Genomic DNA, 22,846 nt, shown 5'->3' with positions numbered 1-22,846 from the left:
ATATATTATACGAATCTCTTTGAAATATTGAAAATAAAACTGAGATGATTAAGCACCAAAAAGAGTTCATTATAGAATTACAATGTATATAAAATAAAATAAAAAAGAAATCTGACATGAATCAATCTGGTTCTATGTAAGATCTATGTATACACCTCAAATAAATCTCTAGCCAAATATATGACATGTGCTACATTTAACAAAACCACATGTCACAAAATGTTGCTTTTGAAATGCGATGACGGACTCACTCACTCACACGCATACACTCAAATACATGTAAGCTCAAAAAGATGCACGCCCACTCACTATCAATCTGTTTTAAAGCTTTGATATCACAAATCGCTTAAATATTGAAAGTAATATATAACCTTTATCCTATTAACTGATTCACTAATTCATTACTAGTAAACAGAAAAGTTTATATCGGCATGATTGAGGAGTATGCACCACTATCCCACAGTAACTAGGTTGAAACTCTCGTGTATAATGTGAAGGTGAGTATTAAAATTATAAAAGGTTAGGATAGAGCTAGATATTATCCATAAAAAGTTTTTCTGAGATTTAAAAAGCAAAAACCTTTTGTCTAAAATGGCAATGGACTGAATGTGATCATAACATGTGTCTAGTTATCAGTTCTATGTCCTTAAAAATACATCAAAATTATATTATCCCTTTGGTTCTATGCAAACAAGAGAAATAATTCAAATAGAGGTTCTTTCTTTTGTTTTGCTTATTAAAATATAGGCTTGCAATACAAGCTTTAACCAGAGCTTATGTAAAATTTGACTAGAAAAAACATTATTGATTTTATACGTATGTGTTTCAAGCCCGAGTATGATATCAGTATAAATGATTTTTGAATATATGGACTTATAAAGGTACTAGTCTTGTTTGGGTTACGTTAAATCAAATTACTGATCTTTATATATTTCATACTAAATATTTCGTACTAAGTTGTCTCGTGTACCGTTTCAAACCGGACAAAAGCGTTTGGCTGAAATGGACCTTAAGTAAGACTACATTTTTAATATAGACGTACAGTCTGAAAATATTGTTTTTGATAATTCTCACAAACATAACATAACAAATAATGTTATTCGGAAATATATCCAATTATTTCAACAAACATATGATAAATACAATGATCTTCGAAACAAATTCTATCAAATGAAATAAAATTAACATCTAGCACAATCATACATGAAAATCACCTTAAGATCCATGTATGTAGGTAGAAAGAATTCATATGAACCACTCACCATAACAATAATGCTAATAAAGGCAAAGCGCCAAGTAGTACAAATGAACATGTTAACTCAACCGTTTAAGATTAGTTTCGCTGCTGCCTGAAGGAATTGCACTACACAATGGAATATATGGAAACATTGAGCATGGTAAACTAAACCGATGCAAGAACGGCAAAGCATTCAAGATTTTGATTAACTCTTTAGAAGCAATATTTAATACAGTTTGTGTAAAGAACAATCACCTGATTAGTCGATTTTATTAGACAATCTTATTTAAGTATCGATAATCAAACTTATACAATGTAACAGGATTAACCATCCTCAATATTTGTTTGTTGAATGAATAAATACCTTAAAGAAGAATCCTTGAAAGCAGCAAGATATAACAAACTCGGTTTTGGTGCATGCAATGAAATGTATAATACTCTTGAATAAACCCTTTGGAAACGAAGAACCAGCAAATATGACATTCTACATTAAACTCAAAACCATGTTCCTTTTCTGAAATCAGTAGCTGTCAAAAAAAGCATTTCATTGGCTCTTACATATATAAATGTAATATGAATTTTATTTCCAAAGTCTTTTCGGTATAAATCTGTTTTATTGATAACTTCTACTGTAAACAGCCTCCAAGGAACAATCAGAAAACCATGGCATCGTTTCACAAATAAGGAATAAATAACTGCAAAATGGTCAGGTCAGCTATTTGACTTTGTTTTTCAAGACATCTGCAAGTATTTTTCAGTTACAATAGTTCGATTTCTACAATTAAGGAGTTGCGATTGCGCTAAATGAAGCAGATCAAAAATATTCACGCTGTTCTATATTTCGGAACTTTTTTTTTAATTTTAACAGAAGCAGTCGATTATTTATATTTTTCATTGCACTTTAAGCCATCGAAAGGGTAAAAACAATATGTGTAGAACAATTAGGAGAATCAGCTGTCATATCAATTTAGATTTCAGCACTTGGTTTCCACGTTTGATATGAGTCATTTTGTAATAATTTAGGAAATTGACTGGAACTTAGAAAACCGCCGGCCTGAATATTGCTCGTGACAACCTTTTCTATCAGCCTTTTACCGGCTCAATTTCCAGTAAATGACTTGACAGAAAAATGGAGAACTTTTCATTCATTTTCGGTTTTGTTCATAAGAGAGGTAAGTTCGACGTTAAAATCTCCAAATTGAAATCATTTGCCATTTATCGTTGTTCGTTCTAAATTTTGCTTTGAGCTTAGAATTCTTTCTTAAGAAGAAAATATTCAGCTGGTATACTGTACGGTATTTCGGCGCGGCTCTACACAGGCACCCGCTCTTGTCTGAAATAATGTTAGGGGAACCTGTGACCTTCCTGCTCCTTTAAAGCTGTTGAAATCACAGCGGGAAATTGAAGTATTTTCCAGTCCGTAAACTCAAACGAGCAGTTAAAAGAGCAGTTAAATTATGCAGGATATACAACATCACTGAATGAAATAGAACCTCTTATGCTTGGGTTGATAAAGGTTATTCATATTTCATCTAGTTGTGTTCAATGCTTTCAAATGACCTTTATATAGACTCAGTTTTGTTTTAAATCTTGCAAATGTACATGTAAATACTTTATTCTAGTTAAGAAAAAAATCATAATTTTGCTTTTTTTTATAAACAGGTCGCGTAAAGTCATTTAAATTACAATTCGGTTTAGTTCAGTTTAAACATATTTTCTCCATATAAATGTACATTAAGATGATATTTGTATGGATAGGGTTGGAAAGAAAGACAACGTCTTACAGAATTCTTCTATGTCCTACAGATTTTGTTTTATTTCATTTGCACTTTCCTGAGATTTTTTTTCGAATTATGAAATATTAGTAATTAGAAAGAACAATGCAAAAGACATAGACAAAACAATTGAAATTCTTTTCAAAGTTTCTGTTAGTCACAGAAAAGGATTTTACAGAAGAGGGAAAGATAGAAAGGAAGCTAAAGGAATGTCTAACTACCGGTGGAGTAGATATTTTCCATTATTTGAGAATTTTCTTGCTCACTGAAAAATAAGATGGTACGAAGGCGAAAATTAAGTTATTGTCTGGATCTGTATTGGTTGTGACACCGAATAATAGTGTATCAACCTCTGTGTTAAAGTTTTGAAGACTGTCAAGCAGAAATATACGAATGACATTTTAGAAACTGCAGTCCAAGAAGTGAAAGATTGTTTCCATTTCACCTCAACTTCACAAAAGTGAAGGGGATACTTTTTAAAGAAATAAATTATAGTTGAGAGAACAAAGTTTTGTACGAAGATATGTATGAAGAACCTGTAGTTTCCTATTAACCACATAATAGTAGGGTTGGGTTTTGTTGTTTTTTAATTCAGATAGCTTTTTAATTAAGAAAGTGATGCAGAACACATAGAGGCAATGAGTTCCAGTCCTGAATTAACATGAAGTGTGGTAATTAAGGGCATGTTATCACGGACTTCTTCAGAGTTTCTTCGGCTGTAGTCAGCAGTCTGCCCCTATTTTCAGTCTCACCTGAGTTTGATGATGAAACTTTATTTGTCATTTATATCTATTTTGCATGTTTAAACGTAAGTTTTGGTTAATAAATATTTTCAAGGGACTATTCAGTATTGATAATCAGTCTTATTTGGAATTAAATCTTTTAGTTTCAGTGAAATTGATATAAAAATTTCAAACTCAACCTCAGCTGAGACCGAAAAATATTTTGTGAACATGGGGCCTGATTATTAAACGTTTTGCAGAAGAGCATCAGTTTGCATTCATACCTTCTGCGAGTGATTCAAATTTAGTTCGGTTTATTAAGCTTTCCGAAGACTGAAGTGAATTTGCACCAGTATTTGATTATTTTTTTTTCTGTGCGATTTGGATTATTTAGTTTATATCGTCTATTTTACGCATGAATATTTCCATTTTTTTCATATGTATAGGTATAGTAACCCTTTAAATATTATTCATACTCTAAGTCTTGATGAACCGAAACTACTTAACGTTTGAAATACTTACCAATGTATGATTGTCCTGGATTGACACGGATATGATTTTAATCTGATTTTAAACATCCTGTTTATGTGAAAGCGTTTCTATAAGTAGGCAATATTGAGTAGTTTATTTAAACACAGCGATTAGAAACATTTTAATTTACACGGAATTTACTAAAAGGTGAGACCTTTGATTTATATTTAACAACTATTACGGCGCTGCTAATATAATATAAAAATTAAATACAAAACATTGTGTATTCACATCACATATTTGAATCTATGTAACGAGTATATTTTATGATTAATACTTCATTAAGCGGTATAAGGTTTAAGCCATGACAACCTTAAATTTCAGAGAACTAGTTCATATTTCGGAAAAAATATTCAAAAATATTTCTGGGTCCATATCTCGAGCTTTTGTGTTTGTTTTCGTTCCTTTGTATGCATGGACTTACAGAAACGTTTTAAAGCCCAAGTTTGTAAGGTAAACCTACTCGTAAGTGTCATTTAAAGCCAAACGAATTTCACTGTGATCGACAGCTCTGCAAATTTCCTGTACCCCCCCCCCCCCCCACCCAAAAGAAAAAAAAAACGACTGGTTTGCAAATTAATGGAATGTTGAAATATAACCTGTCCAAACCATACATAAATTAAAACTACTACTCTATATTTACACTATTGAACTATTTTTGCTGTGATCGACTCCTCCAAAACTTCCGTACTTAAAAGCGACTGGTTTGCCAATTTAATTTAATGTTAAAATTTAATTTTGGGTTCAGTAAGTATACTCATATGAGATGACACATTAATATCCTTGCCAGAAATTGTATCATATGTAAATACATGGGATCATGTTCACTTTAAGTATTAAATGAAACTATTCAACCAGATGAGAGAGATGATAGCGGTAGATAATATGTTGGTATGATATTACTTGTAATTCTTAGACCTAGGAAAATAAATCATTACATTTCTAGTATATATTTTAAGGGTAATTTTTGAGACTGACCGCTGTTTTTAAATTTTCAAGTTTTAAATTATCATGCAATGTAAAAGGATATATCAAGTATCGGAAAGCAGCATATATCTCTGGTATGTAGGTCGACTTTGAGAAAAGTAAAGGAGAAAAGATGAATGTCTCGCGTCAAAGGACTTATGTCTTCATTTACATCTTACTTTGTATTTATAATAAACTATTCAAACGAAACACTTATCCCTTTCTATAATTCTACTATCGTCTAGTATTTCGTAAATGTAAATGATGATATCATATATTTTCTTTTCAAAGAAATGAAATAATTTGTGTTTATTCATGTACATGAAAGCGCGTGTAAGTGCCGACGTTACTCTGACGTCATCAGCGATTCTCATTTATTTCCGGTTTTCAATAACTTTTATTCTTTACGTCTGTTCTCTATAACCGAGGGGTTTTCCGTTGAAATTCGTAATTTGGGACTGGAAAAGGTGTACCTTATAACCGAGTATCCCTTATAACCGAGTTCCCTATAATCGAGGATTTATTTTACATTGAATGAAGAAGGAATAAGATCGGGGAATTGAAAACTGTTCCTTATAACCGATAGTTCATTATATACGAGCTCCTTTTAAGTGAGGTTTACTGTATTTATAATAAATTATTCAAACAAAATACTTATTGTTTTCTCCAAACGTGTAATGACCTCTAAACAATAGCAAGAACCAGAAACACCTTTCATTTTTCATAAGGACATTTAGAGATGTTTTTTTATAAATTGTATCGACATCTGGGGTCGTATTCATAAAGCATTTTTAGCATAAGTATAAGAAATTGATTATTTACTTAAGTATTACTTAGGTCAGAAATTTATGTTACTTAAGTATATTTGTTATTCATAAAACAACTTAATAAGTAATTCTTGTGTTTTGTTGTGGACGAAAACATTAAAAAAAACATTAATTTTAGACAGATACAACATGCACAATTATGTTTAAAGTGCTTTTATCTGAAAACAACACTTTAATCGTAGTCACCACGCTATTTTATTTTCTGACTTGTCATTTCTTACGCAAATTAAGTTATAGCTGTTTTATGACTAGAACTTAAGTTTTTACTTAGACTTAATTTGAAATCACCACAAACTTAAGTAAAATCTTAAACTTAAGTCAAAACTTATACTTAAGAAATTTTATGAATATGGCCCCTGGTGTCTACCTCCACCATTAAAGCTGAAAAGTCTCCATATAACCTATAATTGTGTCGGGCAAGAAACTTTAAACTTCGTTACACTCGAAATATGTAAAAGTGGCATCTGCCAGTCAGATTTACTATAAAAATGCGTTTACCGTTATATAGCATTAGCAGCACTCCTATAATGTCCATCAGATGACTCGGAATACATGAAACATTTATGCAGGGTTATATTTCGTTACATATGTTGTTTCAATTGTTTCACACGTCGTTCTATAATTATGATATTTTTCAGGAAGCACCATGAGGGGATTTATTTTACTTGCTGTTTTTGTAGCATTGGCAAGTTTGATTACAGTGGATTCAGGTACCTAGTTTGTTTACAAATTATCCTCAAAGTCGTCATTTAGTACTGCAGATTCCAAATTCAATCAATGTTTAAATGGAAGTATGCATTGCCAAACATATATAAATGTACAAATAATGAAAATATTAAATAGATACATGTTGAGATAGTTTTAGCAAATGACCGGTCGGCAAGTTTCTCTAAAGTCATTTCTCTACCCAGAAATTAGGCAAAGGCTCATCCACTTCAGCAATAAGTACGTTCATTTAAGGATCGCGTAAGACCGCATGTCGCTTTCTTCTATATGTCAAGCAAAAAAAAAAATACACATTTAAATTAACCAGGTATATTCAAAATGTGGAATTCTTCTATTTTAGACTATCACTGGTTACAAATGAAATTTTAAAAGGTTTTAAAAGATTGTGTGAATACTGACATTTAGATATTAACTTTGTTACTATACACTAGTTGAAAAGTAAAATTAGGCTTGCTGTAACAGTTTATTCCATTTTTTTATTTGCAATTTCTACCTATATTTAATACCCCAATCATCCGAGCTACATTTTCGGCAGATTTAATAACTAAAATTATATATTAATATTGTGTAATTCCGGTCAGTTTAGAGTACAGTTTTCGTGCAAACAAATGTAAAACATATCAATTACACACTGTTCCTCTATAAATTGAACCAGTTATGTTCCTGGGAGGTTTGGTGTACCAATACTTTCCCTTTATAGCACATGCTAAAATTAAGCTTACTTGTGTAAATTTTACTTTTAGTGGGTAACGCTTCTCTGGAATGTATAACACGTTATTATTTTCACTACAATTTCCTAACTTGGAGAATTAGCAGTATTGAGAACGATAGCATTTGTATGCATTTGTAATTTGAATAAATAAATGTCACTGACCGTAATAATGTTTATGGACTTAACCATGCTACTGACTTTTCGTGTCTTAAATAACTACGGTGAAACAATTATGATGCCTCTTTAAACATCAATGTGGAGATAACACATATTAGCATTTGTTAATTGGATCTGCTTTAAACGAAGTATTAAAAAGTAGCAGTATAATTATTATGTACAATAAGTGCGAAGTCTGAATATTTTCGGCTTCCAATAAAAGGAAAGAACATGAGGGTATCTAAATCAACTTACTTTACCAAAGATTTAAAGGTCATCTTTTCTAGTTACATATCCCATATGTACGTCTTAGTAACTAATAAATGAGTCATGCATATTGGCATTGCAGAGCACTGACTCAGTTATTTGCTGCAGCATTACAACTTGATTATGAAAACATACGTTATGAAACACACACTATAAAATATACGTTACCAAAATTATACAGAACGTAAAGTAACATTAAAGCAAGAACGTCTTCAAAACATTTTCATTTTATATGCGTTGTGTTTTGATATTTGATGGCAGGTCAGACTGTATTCTTGACTGAAGCTATCGGTTAACTTATTATGTGGTCAAAGTTGATGAATATAAATTCTGATGTAAAATTAACATATCATTCATAGACAAGTGCAATATTTTAGCCAAACATATGATATATTTGGCAAAAGATGTTTCATCAAATAGATCTCTTTCTGCGACCATACTGACATTTCAATATCATGTTTACTGTGAAAATGAATCACTGATCAGTGCCATCATAAATTTCATTCACGAAAAATATAGAGTAAACTTATTTTTTCACATATTTGGTTATGATATATTTGTTGTCAAATTACAGCTCTTACTAAAATATCAATATTCGTCTATGAAAAAGTTAACAATTTATCCATGCAAAATAAAAGATGTATTTAAACGTTTATATAAAACTAACCTCAGTATGAAAATGTGTTTAAAGAATTAAGTGTAGTAACCACCATTATCTAATTTCATTGACGTACATATCAGCATTTACAAGCAGGCAGACACACTAAATCATCAATGTGCAACAAATCGAAAGAAATATTATTTGACATTTGCTGTATGAGAGGTTACGAGAAGTTGTTGTTTTAGAAACGAGATACGTTCACCAAACAAGCATACCTGTAGATGTACATGCTTGCAAAGCCTGTGACTTTTGTTCGAATCACGCAAGTGGTGCATTGATGTTCACCTGATATATTTATAAAAGAAATGTTTTGTAATATATTTTATGCTGTAGTAATATCATGAAGTTCTTTGTACTGATATTACATCACGAAATGTATCATATTTTACTTAAAATATCAATTATACCAGTTATACTGTAACAGTACCAACAGTATTACTCATCATATCACTTATAACACGACCCTATTTGTTTTCATATTAAACAAAGAAGGCTGAAAATCGTGTGTAATTGTGCAGCAGTTCATTTTTCTGACGTCCGAATTATGACGTCATATCGTCAAACGGCATAGCAGTGCGTTTGAAAATAAACCAACAGAAAATAGGCAAATACTTGGAGGATGACTAAAGGATGTAATAAACTAATCCTCGATGACGTGTTAGAATCGAAATAATATATCTCATATAGTGATTTGCTCTTGCATAAGATCATTCAATTTGATTGTCGTTCAGATGCGTATTATTATATAATTCTTTCGCATCTGAACTCCAAACAATGATTTTATTCAACGACAAATAATTGAATGAGATATAATATTTCTTAAACAACATACAGATACGGTAAGGGTCATCCTCCTTGATTCCAGAACATGATCAATTTATACTTGTGAAACTCCGTACTCGTTGCTCACTAATGTCAAGCATATGTAATTACCATGGCTGTAGATGTATTTATAATAGTTTGGAACTATCTTAGAATCTTACCTATGAAAAGGTTGAAAGTCATTAATGGGATTTTGTATTGTGATATAATTACATTAATTATTTCAAGTAATTTATCGTAATGTTTCATTAGTTTTTATCATACATGTAAAACGTCCACTGTTGTCAGGGGCGGAACCAGTTTATTTTTTTTAGAGATGTCGGGTGTTAGCTAGGAAATTATCTGATAAGTTTTTTATCAAGTGATGTAATCTAATCGATGCTAAACGGATATTAATATATAAATAGATAAATTTTGCAAAGATATTGAACAAAACGTCATTTTAGTAATTTGTAGATAATCAATAAAGCAATTTGAATACTTCTGAAAGAAGTTTTTCAGGTGACACAGGTAAAACATTTCTTCTTAAATTGACAGTGCAATTTTAGGCTATCACAACAGTCTGCTCGTCAGACTGTTGGAGGTCATTTTATTATATTAAAATAAAGTTGCCTCAATTTGAGAATCAAGAACACCTGTCGGTAAAACTAGCGTTATATGTCAACAAGAATGTAGATGTCTTTGCGGTCAGTAACATTTTCTATGACATGAATATACTCAGATGTAAACTTTATTTAACAGCTAAATGTGGTTCGAAAGAGTACAACCTAAGATTGTACACCTGTTGTAGAGGCAAACTATTTTTCGGAAGGGGACAGTCCTGTTGTGGAACGAGAGCTTACAATAACAAACTCTACACATGTTGTGCGGACAAACTCACTTTTGGAAGCGGACAGTCATGTTGTGGAAAAAAGGCTTATAATAACAAACTCTATACATGCTGTGTGGATAAACTAACTTTTGGAAGCGGACAGTCATGTTGCGGAACCAAAGCTTACAACCCCAGAATCTATTCTTGTTGTCGTGGAGTCGTTCGTTTTGGAAAATGCTAAATGACCTGTGTTTTGGAAGATAATTTTACAAAATCAATATTTTGCATTAATTCACCATTTTACGTTCGGTCAAAGCTGCTATAAGCTTATACTATGCATTCAACTATAAAACGAATAACCTCATTCGATTCTACATATTTTTCATGAATGTGAACCTTTCATATATATTCCATGATTTTTCATTGACATAATCAGGTTTAAAAACAATTAAAATGGTTTATTTCTGTGTATTACGTTTAGGTAGATTAGATATTTTCTACAGTGAATGGAATTCCTGATTAAAAATTGATATATTAAACTCTTTTAGTATAAACTCGACCTTATTCGACTAATAAAAAAAGAGGTTGATATGTTTGATGTTTTCTGGGCTGACTTTGAAAAGCAAGAATGTTGCATTATAAAAAATAATAATTTTAATAACGTTTCCGTGCACAGACAAAGATCTACAGGTCAGATTTTTAACAGTTATAGTCGTGCTTTTTTCTATCATGCTGTCAAAAAAATTTTCTGTGTATGTGTATATAAAGAGAATCTCATACTTTTACAGCTTATTTATGACATGTTTTGGAATTATTTCACCTGCAGTGGCATAGCTTTTATAAGGTACTGCAGGCCTGGGCCTGCAGATTATCCGAAAAAAATGCAAAAATAAAAATGCCAAATATGCAATAAAAATCAAAGGGTAAGGGGTGTTTGGCTGTAGGAGCTAATGAATCAGTCAACAACGGGCGCGTACCTGGATGGTTTTGAACTGTACCTTAGTTACGGACGAAGCAGCGATGCTGCGAGTATGGTGTAGGTGAGGGAGGGGGTCTCCATCTCCCAGAAAATTGAGATTAAGTGAATATTTTAGGCAAGAGATGCGTTCTCTTGCTATATTCCAGCGTTAATCTATTTTGTTTGTCACATTTGTACTACATATTTCAGAGGTAATCATTTAAAATCAAAGTTTAGCACACCGCTCATGCTTAATGGCAGGGATCGTGACATTTTCTAAAAGCAAAAACTGCTACTCGAGTAGCCCACTATATTTTGAGGAATACAATCATTTTTCGTATCCTTTATTTACAATTAAGAGTCCGAATTGTATTGACCATGAAATTCTGTAAGCTCTAGCACAGCTTGTACGTTGAAGAATCAGAGTTCTGTAATTGCCCTACACAATATACTCCCTGACATCAATAGTAACAGTAGATATATGGTTATGTTTCAAAATATTTGTGTCACTGAAACATTGTGTCATTCTATGATCTATTTTTTGTACAACTGCCAAGACCCGCTCACGCCAAAGGAGCCTAATATTATGGCAGTTTGGGTAACTGCATCTAACTGTTACACACGTGAAAAAATCTCATATTCGAACCGTGTGCAAAGCTGTCACTATGATTATTTATTTATTTATTTATTTATTATTCATTTAATATCCTCCACAACGTCAATATTACATAGGCAATGAATGGAACGTTACCTACTAGCACATTAAAGGCATACTAGGTTTTTTTTTGTTGTTATCGTATTTGAAATCTTCGTCAATGCATTAGTTTATTGCATTGCGTCTGCATCAGCATTTTGGTAAGTTTTTGATACCTCGCATTTTAAAGGTATACTAGGTTTTTTTATATTTATTGTAATCGTATTTGAAATATTCGTCAGTGTTTAATTTTATGCATTGCGTCTGTATCAATTAACATTTTGGCAAGTTTTTTTATTAATGTATCTATGCACACATTGCAAACGTTTCAAGTTTTCTCGTGGGAAACTTAACATTTTTTAGTCAGATTAAACATTTAATTTTGGCAAATGCAAATTTAAACTGCGTGAATTGCGTGATCTGAATATAGATTGATAGATGTTATTGCAACCATTAATCAAGTCTTCGTTATCACGTAAGCAGTCACGTTTTTCTTACTTGAGATAACGGATTACTATTTTTTTTTATTCTCCCACTGCTTTGTTTTATTGCATCTTATTGATACTTGAATAGCAGTCAGGCGGGTGATCCTTTGTGCACACAGATTCCGACATGCCCAAATTGAGTATACCGAGGTTCAATGGGCAAAGTGCTATGTAGGTGTGTTTGTATAAAACGAGCGTTCGGTAGTTGCCGTAGAAACTTGCATGCACAACATAATCTCGCTTTTGACTGAGTATCGCACCTAGGGGTTTGTGGCAAAATGTTTCGCCTGAAGTGCTGGTCTAAATCTTAAATATCCAAACATCCAGTTCATATACATGTACCGGTATGCTGCGATTTAATGTCAATTAAATATAAATCATTGGCTAATCTTTTTGTAATAGCAGCAAATATTTATACAGTGTTAGCTATGCATGCATTACGTTTTATTTTAAACCTATAATAATAAAAAAAAATAGTACTGTTAATACAGATAAACCTGTTACTTTATGTTTACCTAAACTATATGTAGTAACTGTTCATATTTTCAAATATGAAACTCAGATCAAGTATACCTCTGAGACATAGTCTTTAGCTTGTATCCGCTTGTATCATTGTATGTTCGTAACCTCAAAAGAGGTGTCTATTTTTTTCATTTTTCATTGTGAGGAAACCATCAGGTTGGTTTTGTGAACATTTTATGGCTTTATCCAGGTATCAGTTCATACATCAGGTTGGCTTTCTGAACAATTTATGGCTTTATCCAGGTATCAGTCCATGCCTAAAGTTATGTCCGAAAGAGACATCCGGGATCTTCCTGCCACATTAAACACTGTTAAAAGTTGGACAGTTCTTTTGAGACATAAGCACGTACTTGTAAATATTACAATTGATGATTTTGTACTAAACCTCTGAAACTGTCTAGGGTTTACCTACATAATTGTTTTACTTTTATTTTTCGCTTGTTTCTACTTAAGTTTATCACTAAGGCAGACATAATTTTTGGTTAATTGTAAGACATATCTATGCAAAATGTCTTCTACATGACATTGTATAGAAAACTTCAACTAAACGGATGCACAATATACACACATGTAATGACGATCATATGACATTACGAATTCATTTAAAATATACGAAACTTAAAATGATCCACAATATATGTTCGACATCAACTGATATGTCTGTACTCCCTATATGAGGTTTGTTCACTTTTACGCTATAGATTACAGTACTCCAGATGCCACTGATCATGTGAACTGCAAACTGCAAAGAATATAAATATGATATACATAAATAAAGCACTATTAGTATGCCAAGCTTTGTAAGCAAAGTGTAATTTAGAAAGAAGAACAATACACATAGATGTATCGTTCGAATGTGTTGCCACCGGTCGTTCCTGTGCGGTTCCCGCTGTGTTTCTTTAGATGTTTGTTTTGTCCTCGCTGACAGTTTGTGTCGAATTTGAATTGTACGCACAGGCGTATAGACGTATGCCCAGATACGCACCTGACTAATATTGAGCATGTAATTAGAGCGTATTTATTAGATATTTCCATGATTAAAAAAATAAAACAGATACCAGTAGTTTTAATTATTTTCTCGTTCGTATACCACAGCCCCGCCAATTGTCGCCCAACGACTTTATAAATGTTGGCAATAGACAGTACTTGTGCCGACGAAAGAAGGAGTGGCGAACGTCATAATCAAATTACGCGGACGGGATTCGAACCCGCGACCCCGGGTTAGAAGTCCGACGGTACTTACAGGTTGTTTTTTTACCAAGTCCTGCATACATGTAAGTTATCATATCAAATATTGCGATTGATAGTAACGTTGGTAGTTGTTAACATAAAGACTATCTATTATTCTTTGTATTTTTTTAAGTTTTAGCTTTTCGACACAAGTTTTTGTCTAGATCATCCGGATAAATGACAATCAGCAAAACTACCATAAACTGCAGCATCTATGAACATCTAAATGGGATCTCCATTTATATATACAATAATTTAAATACAAAAATCCCACGAAGAGAACATAATTCTAATATCTGGGTTTTCCATTTACGTATTAGCGAAGCAAGATTGTTCCTGACACCGGTATCGGTATGATGCTATTTCCCATGTGTTAATGCCTCATTCTATCAAATTTGTGTTTGTAAAGGGTGGCTTTTGGTAACTTTGAGCTTTTATTATACCATAGTGATATTTCTTATGTAAATTTGCTTTACATTCTGAACACGATAAAACCAATTGTTTTACCATGTGTCGACACTTTACACATAATAAACAATCCTTTTGAAAAGTTTTAATTTCACTTTGAACACATTTCTTCTTCAAAACATCAGGGGCCGTATTCATAAAGCATCTTAAGTATAAGTTTTGACTTAAGTTTAAGATTTTACTTAAGTTTGTGGTGATTTCAGCTTAAGTCTAAGTAAAAACTTAAGTCCTAGCCATAAAACAGCTAAAACTTAAGATACGTAATAAAAGACTTAAGTCAGAAAATAAAATAGCGTGGTGAGTACGATTGAAGTGTTGTTTTTAAGAAAAAAACACTTTAAACATTATTGTGCATGTTGTATCTGTCTGAAATTAATGGGTTTTTTTTTAATGTTTTCGTCCACAATAAAAACAAGAATTACTTATTAAGTTGTTTTATGAATAACAAATATACTTAAGTAAAAAACAAATTCTAACCTAAGTAATACTTATCAATTGCTTATACTTATACTTAAGATGCTTTATGAATACGGTCCCAGGTCTAGGCTAATATTGGCTTGAAGGGGTGAAGTTTAGTGATACTACAACACAATCTACTATATGAATCCTTGCATTTTTATTTAAGAATCATGAACATAAAATTGAAGTTCTGGACAATTTCTTAAATCCTCCACCAAAAAGTTTTAAAATTTGACCAATTCAAGCTAGAACCATTTGACTTCATTCCTGAAAATGACAAAAAACGAGAAATGCAAATTCATCGTGTTACTGATTAATTATCATTTTATCTGTTTGAATTATTGCAAGCAATGGTGACATTTTGAAATATTGATAATAATTAGATCGATGGCAAATTAGGCATTATGTTTGGAAGCTGAACCAAACTTGTTGTTACACGAATGGCAACCGTTGCATCAGTAAGAATAATGCTGATTAAAAGCATCTATATTAACATAGATATGTTTCGTCATTGCGATATATACTTGGAGAAAGTATGTACAAAACACAACATAGGAATGTCAGCAAACTATTGTTTTTGTATTAAATTGTAAATTGATGATAAAAATCTGATCTACAAAGAAGCAATTTGTTTACTCAATAATTTTCTGATTATGAGTGTATAAACACCATGCATGAGTTAATGTATTCAGTCCTGTAAATATAGTTAGCATGTAAACCAAAGAAAACAGAAGGCACGACCAGAAAGATGTAATATTATCTATTGTTGTACTATGTAAATACAAAAGATAAAAGCATTTTCAAAGATGACCATCAAATTCATACAGCTATGCACTAACCTTATTAGCCATAATATTTTCTACAGCAACGAATCAGATAACCACAGCGCCCGCGTGGGTATTCTCCAGGGTAACATCTAGATCTACATTTACACCGTCCACCGCCCTGAGCTGCAGAAAATAGAGTATATTTTTAGACATTTTCCATTGCAATGAAGAAACTGTTTTTATTCGAGTTTTGTCAGATATATCATCTAAAAGTTGTGCACAGGTAAAACAAGATACAAATTCTGACCTTTTAGTGTATATATTAATTTAATATGTACTTATCTTCATATACACATCCTTGAAAGCACTATTTTTGTTAATGTCTCTGTTTAAAAATGCATGAAAATGTATTTATGTTTTGCCGATGAACAGATATGTTCAAGTCATTTTTGCCCAAGCTACAAGCTTTTCTTTTTACACTCATTCTGTTTGAACTTCCGCTGTTTTATGTATTTACTTCATGCTTTGACAATTAAATATATAAATGACATTTTGATTTTATACGTTTTTGCTCCGATCGATTTTGTTATTATATAAAAATGTTCTAAACCTAACATGTCTTTCTACTGCCTTTTTCATGAAATGTTTTTAGCGAACACTTCTCATCCAAATAATTGTTTAGATTGAAACAAGCCAAAACAATAGTCCGAAGTAATTCAAATTCCATTTATCTGTCAATCTTTCAGCCACTTTAAAAATCTTAGGGCTATAATATTCACATGATATGATGGAAATTGCATTGACGTCATAGGACGTCAGTGACGGCGTTTTGCAAATCAATCGCTTTTAGAATCATTTGGTCTGAGCATATATCAAAGTTTTCAACTAAAAATGTACAAAATACTACATATGAAATATACTTGTATAAAACTGTTTGCTCAAATGTAATACTTTGTCCGATATTTTCAAGGGAAGAGTAAAGATAAAATATCTTGTCGTAAAAAATGATTTACATTGTTTTAGCTTAACTGCTATATATTTCTACATATTTGAAGGAAGCTTAAAGCGAATTAAATGTTTTTTCCAAATGTGGTCAAATGCGAATGTTTTTGCGTGTATTTAAGAAATGATTTTTTTTCGGAGTTCATGTGAAATAAACGACAGAATAGGATCGGAAAATACATGAAACACACTAGCGATTCATTTCTAATTTGCCGATCCTGTTCTGTTGTTAATTTTGCATGAAACCCGAAACTAATAGTTTCATTTCTTATACTTGTTGTACTTCGTTATATTTCTTTTCCAATTTGTAAACAAGATTATATTATAAATTGCACAAATTTTGTTACATGTGACAGTAAAATCAGCTTTCGGCCATTCTGCTCACTAGACGAAAAAAATGCGACGTTATCTAAGAAATGTTCTCCCTAACTATACGCTGACGTCGTCAAAACAGCGGCCCTTTATCACTGAGCAGCGTTGACGTAACTTTCGCGCCTTTCTTCATACAAAATAAACGTTATAATATTCAACGGAAAAGAATAGGGTAAAGGTAAATATAATTTTAATGTTGTTGTTGTTATTTGCTTTGATAAATTACCAGTGGTCAATATGTTAATATGTTTACAGTCGTATGTAACATTATTCAGAAGTTCGTCTTTAATAATTGGGCTTTTGATATGTATGCATGGCGTTTTATTCTTTACTTTTGGCAGTCTGTAAATATGTTATTTTGCATATTTAGATATATTTGCATGTACAATACGTCAATGTTACAAAGTACTAGTAAATCTGGATCTGTAAAGATATTTATGACATATATATTTGCATGTACTTAACATATCAAATACCGAAAACATCTTTATATATAATAAATAAACATTTTAACAGTTACATTATCATTCATTTAGTACGATAAAACGACATTTAACCGCTGAATTTTAAACGAAAAATTAAAAGGTGGTTGTGGTGAAATTTTGCACTGCATCAATTTATTTTTAATTGGTAACTTTCATCGGTTCTATAGCTGAACATTACACTAGGTCTTGTATCATATTTCCCAATGCCCAGTAAACATTTATAAATTCATCTGGTGATAGAAAGTAGTAGGTAATATTAGTGTTTAAAGGTCTGTAATCTTCTGTATTTAATTAAATTTAAAAGAAATTAAATATTAAAGATACAAACAAAACATTACAAATTAGTTATTTTACTAATTATCTGATCATGACTTAAAAGTATTCAAAACTTGCTTGAGATACAAACTTGTATTACAAAATTTATTAATCAATTTTAAATTCAATGTACCTTGTCAAAGAATTATTATAAAGAAACATAACTGCTAAATTGATGAAGATCCTTTATGTCATACAAAATAACAAGCGGACTTACCTTCAGCAACCTCAGGAACGATAACCAAGGTGACACAACTCACCAGGAGTAACACCAACATTAACTTGTTCATAATGGAAGATTTGTATAAATCTGCTGGAAGACTTTTAAAATACGAAGTTACTCCAGAAATAATGAATTTAACAATTTTGTCTGTCTTATATAGTAATCTTCAAGCAGGATTTAGTTACTTTCTTGTGGTTTGAATATTTACATTTTCTTGTTACAAACAGGATTTGATTATGACAATTAGCACGTTAAACACGACAACTACATCGGTTGATAATGGAAACTGTATGTTCGATATCATGTTATGTTTAAAATATAACATACGAAAAACACTTTTTATAAGTTATGAACTAGGATGTCAATAAGACAGCTAGCAGAAATGCGGGTGTTCGACATCAAGCTGATTTGCTTCATAGTAAAATTAACAATGCAACTTAAATCAAAAGTTAGGAAATATATTGTACTTTTTTGTAAATATTCTTGCTACAACGAATTTTTGCTTGAGAATTACTAGAACAGGAAACTTGTACAGTACGTCTATGACAAATAACAGATTAAACAGGAGCTCAGTATATTACTTAATGTAAGGAAACCGTAATTACACTCCGTATGATTACCTTCTCTTATTATATAATTCGACATCTTTTGCTCACTTTTCTACAATAAATGATAGAGACACAATTTTTAATGCGGTACTATTCAGGGTGGCCAACCAACATGACTTTTCGGTATCGTACACACAGGAAAAATAATTTGAGTAAGGTAACATTATTGCTTATATCTTTTATTTTACGTGATCGGCTTTCAGTAAGATAAAAGCATCAATGACAGAGAAACGAGTGCTTTCCACGGCAAAGTCGTCTGCCACAAATTACCAATACTTTCTTCAAACACTTCGCTTCACATTTAGTCCTTGAAAAAAAAAACATTTGCGTGAAGTGTTCAAGAAAGGTAACGAGACCGTCTGGCAGACGTTTTGTGTCGAGGAAAGCACTCGTGTCGTCGACGGGTTTAATATTATCAAAAACAGTCAAGTAAATTAGATAAAGAAATTATAAGCAAAGTGTTACCTGAATCGAGCGATTTATCTGTGAGTTTGATACCGAAATGTCACATCACCTTGCTTATACATCACAATGGAGATAAGGACTGAACTTTATGCGTCACCAACGACCCATCTTTATCAAGTATGCTTAGCATTTTATGTCTAGAAGCATACAACTCTAGCAAAACATTTGACACATTTTAATGTTTAAGTTCGGATAATAAAATAATGCTACTGAGTTCAAGTTCGATGTCGTACTATAAATTTTCCACTTTCACAAAAAGTGTATTTAAGGGTAGGTATAAACATTTTTTTTTAAATAGCAATAGAACACATAAATCTACCATCAATGCAATGCTATCAAATCACTTTGAGCATTACTCCCCAGATTGTACCGATCAACTTTACCGGCACATCAGCTATAAGACAAATATAAGGTCACTGGCAGAAAGAGTATGATTTTAGAATTGTGTTAATGTTTATATCTCGCCATATGTGACAGTAACCCCCATTTATGGTCTAAATAACGTCTGACATGGCAAATCTATTACATGCAAAATAGATAAAATGATATTATGCTTTATTTCTAGTGTAAAACTATTTCTATGTTAGTTTATAATAAAATTATGCTTTACCTTAGCAACATCTCTTTAATAATTTGTCACCTAGTACAGGAGGAATTTCGGCAAAATGTGAAGTTTGATATTCTAAACGTAACTGTGTTTTAAGCAGCAAAAGGTAAATGAGCGCGATTTTGAATGATATAATGCAAGCTTATAAAATGTAAGAATTCTAACTCTTTTAGAGACAGTTCTTGAAATAAATAAAAAGTATGGAATATATGGCATACGTACACTAAAACGTAGAAACAGTAAATCTTAACATGATAAAAAATGGACTCGAGTGGAATTGTTCAGGTTTATCTTTGTTAGTTTATTTCTTCTATATCAATACTAGTATATGCTCCGGTTCAATTTATTTTACATGTAACTGTCAACGTTAATTACAGAGATTGGACCAATATGATCAGTAGATGTTGAAACAATACATAGGATTAAGTTTCCTTGACTCACTCTTTCTCTATTGTATGGCTTATTGCCTTATTTTCTGAACGGCGGTTTAACGCGACACAAAAGGAGAAAAAATTTTCACAGTAATTGTCTATGCATGTATGGTGAACTTATTCTGATACGGGTACCAAAAAGTGACTTCTCCCAACCTCTCACATCAAATTTTAGAGTATATTTCTGTATTATGGTGTACATTGATGTTATAATGTGTCCTCTTGTGTAGTTCTGAAACATACGTTACCGAATTTAGATAAAGATAGTTACTACACTTAATGTTTTAAACACAGTTCCATACCGAGGTAATCTATAATAACAGTTGAAATACATCATCTTTTGAATGAGCTAGTTTGTTTGTATTTGTAAATAGTGATAAAAGTAGAATATTGAATATTGAAATTTAGTACGAACTCAGAATTGACAACAATGATACCACAACCCAATATGAACAAGGAGTCACATCTATGGAAGGTAAGATTGTATGGAAATGTAAAATGTTTGTGCAGTTCAGTAATTCCGTCCCCACAGTATAAGTGATGTTTAAAAATCACTAGGATTAAAGAAACATAACTATTTGAAGAAACATGTTTTAAGTTCAAAATGTGCAGTGTTTATTTACATCAGGAATTACATCAGCAACTTAACCGATAATGTCAGTAATGAATACAATCTTACCTTCTAAAAATATCAAAAGACAAACGCATTGAAAATTTAAAACCCTTTGTCTTGAAACCACCACAGTCCATCGAAACCCAAATAAAAACTATCCTAGCTTTAATGTTACTTAATGTTCTGTGTAATTTTGGTAACGTATGTTTCATAATGTATGTTCATTTCATCTTTGTCATGCTGTAAAAACTGACTGAGTAGGTGCTTTGTAATCCCAATTAGCATGACTTGCATTAGCCTGGAATAATAATATACGAAATATGAAATTGAATAGGTGACCTTTAAAACCTATGTAACGTATATTTGATTCTTATATACCCTCATGTTCTGTATTTCTTTTGAATGAAAGTCGAAACTATTCAGACTGCGCACATACTGTAACCAAGTCTACTTTTAATTATCAATATGCTATCTCTGTTTGAAGCAGAAGCCATAAAAAATGCTAATCTATGCTATCGTTACAGTGATGCTGAAAGAGGCGTCATTGTTTTACTGTGGTTTGTCGACATCCTATAATTGAGAATAGTAACAGGGCTAAGTCCAACATAATTATAACGGTCATGCGTGCATGTTCAGTAAGCATGGTTTATTCAAATTGAAAGCATACAAATGCAATTGTTGGAGTGTTTTCAATGTTGCTAATTCTTCGAGGTGGAAAATATAAGTGGCGACTGTAACGTATGTTACATTTTAAAGTATCTTTATCAACTAAAAGTCAAACTTATACAAGTTAGCTTACTTTGACATTTAAAATAGAAAGAAACTATTTGTACCCCAAACATTTTTGAATAAAAACACAAATTGGCTCGATTTATTGAGAAACAGCATGTGATTTATATTGTACAGTCCCTGGCTCGCGGATTTTTCAAAGTCCGCGCTTCCCCGCGATTGGACCCTAGCGCGGACAATTTCCTGAGCCGCGGGGATGCGCGTTTTTTCATGCATCTCCGCAATACATTTAACAGCGTCCGCCGCGACCAAATGCAATAAAATCGATTGCGGTGTCCCGCGATGATGGTCGCGGCGCATCGCGATGAAGTGCCGGTGGTTCGCGGTGAATTGCGATGAATCGCCGCGATTTACAGGTAAATGCAGTGGCTTGTTATTACGTATACAGTTAATTTAAAATTTCAACACTATGATGGGATAAGAAATGAAAACATTAAACAATGTTTTATATTTTTGAATCATTTATTTCTTCTTACTTTTCTATTTCAGGTGTTGTTTCCATTAACTCATATAATTTAATAAATGCAAGGATTATATTTTTAAAACATTAGGGTTATGAAATTTAATATCATTATGTCTTTGAACTTGTATAATACATGTATATATACATGTACTACTGTATAATTTGTTAATTCATTTAGACAAGATGAAAATAAATAGTATCTTGTATTTTGCAAGCATTTATATCTTCTAACTATTCTATTTCAAGTATAATTTCCATTAAATTCTATAATTTCATAAATGCACAAAAGACTGTCATTCCGGCGTTATGTTATTTCATTGAACTCGTATACTATAATTAGCTAATTCATTTTAACCAGATGATTTTGGATTTGAATAATATTGCAACAATATTTAATAAAACACAATTTATGTTGAAGTAATTCATGTTGATGGCTGAGTTACGAAAATACATCACACATCGAAAATTCGATTTCATTCATCAACGTATTGTGGTCGGTAATTGCCCCAAGTTCAATGATGCCCATTCCGAGATACGAATTTAATTATAGTTGATTACTTATTTGAGTGTTTCATGCCATATTCTAAATTTTCCACTGATCAGTTCGTTAACCAATAAAAATGTTACTAGTCAAGCATTAAGTACACGTGAAAATTAAAGACTTGAAAACAGTCATT

At 31.8% G+C, this 22,846-nt stretch overlaps 2 long non-coding RNA genes across 2 annotated transcripts; one reads left to right on the top strand and one right to left on the bottom strand.

Annotated features, from left to right (window-relative positions):
* Positions 1-4,303: 4,303 nt before the first annotated feature.
* LOC123543313 (uncharacterized) lies at positions 4,304-13,935 on the top strand. Its single transcript, XR_006684934.2, has 3 exons — positions 4,304-4,412; positions 6,697-6,768; positions 10,144-13,935. It is a non-coding gene; the product is annotated as an uncharacterized LOC123543313 (long non-coding RNA).
* Positions 13,936-15,164: 1,229 nt separating this feature from the next.
* On the bottom strand, positions 15,165-18,351 carry LOC128548420 (uncharacterized). The gene is made up of 3 exons (XR_008367028.1): positions 18,188-18,351; positions 15,869-15,979; positions 15,165-15,296 (listed from the first exon to the last, which is right to left on the bottom strand). It is a non-coding gene; the product is annotated as an uncharacterized LOC128548420 (long non-coding RNA).
* Positions 18,352-22,846: the final 4,495 nt, after the last annotated feature.

The sequence above is a fragment of the Mercenaria mercenaria genome, chromosome 14 (assembly GCF_021730395.1).
Source record: "Mercenaria mercenaria strain notata chromosome 14, MADL_Memer_1, whole genome shotgun sequence".
Taxonomy (NCBI): domain Eukaryota; kingdom Metazoa; phylum Mollusca; class Bivalvia; order Venerida; family Veneridae; genus Mercenaria; species Mercenaria mercenaria.
Note: the sequence above shows the minus strand (reverse complement) of the source record. Positions and strands in the feature narration are given on the sequence as shown.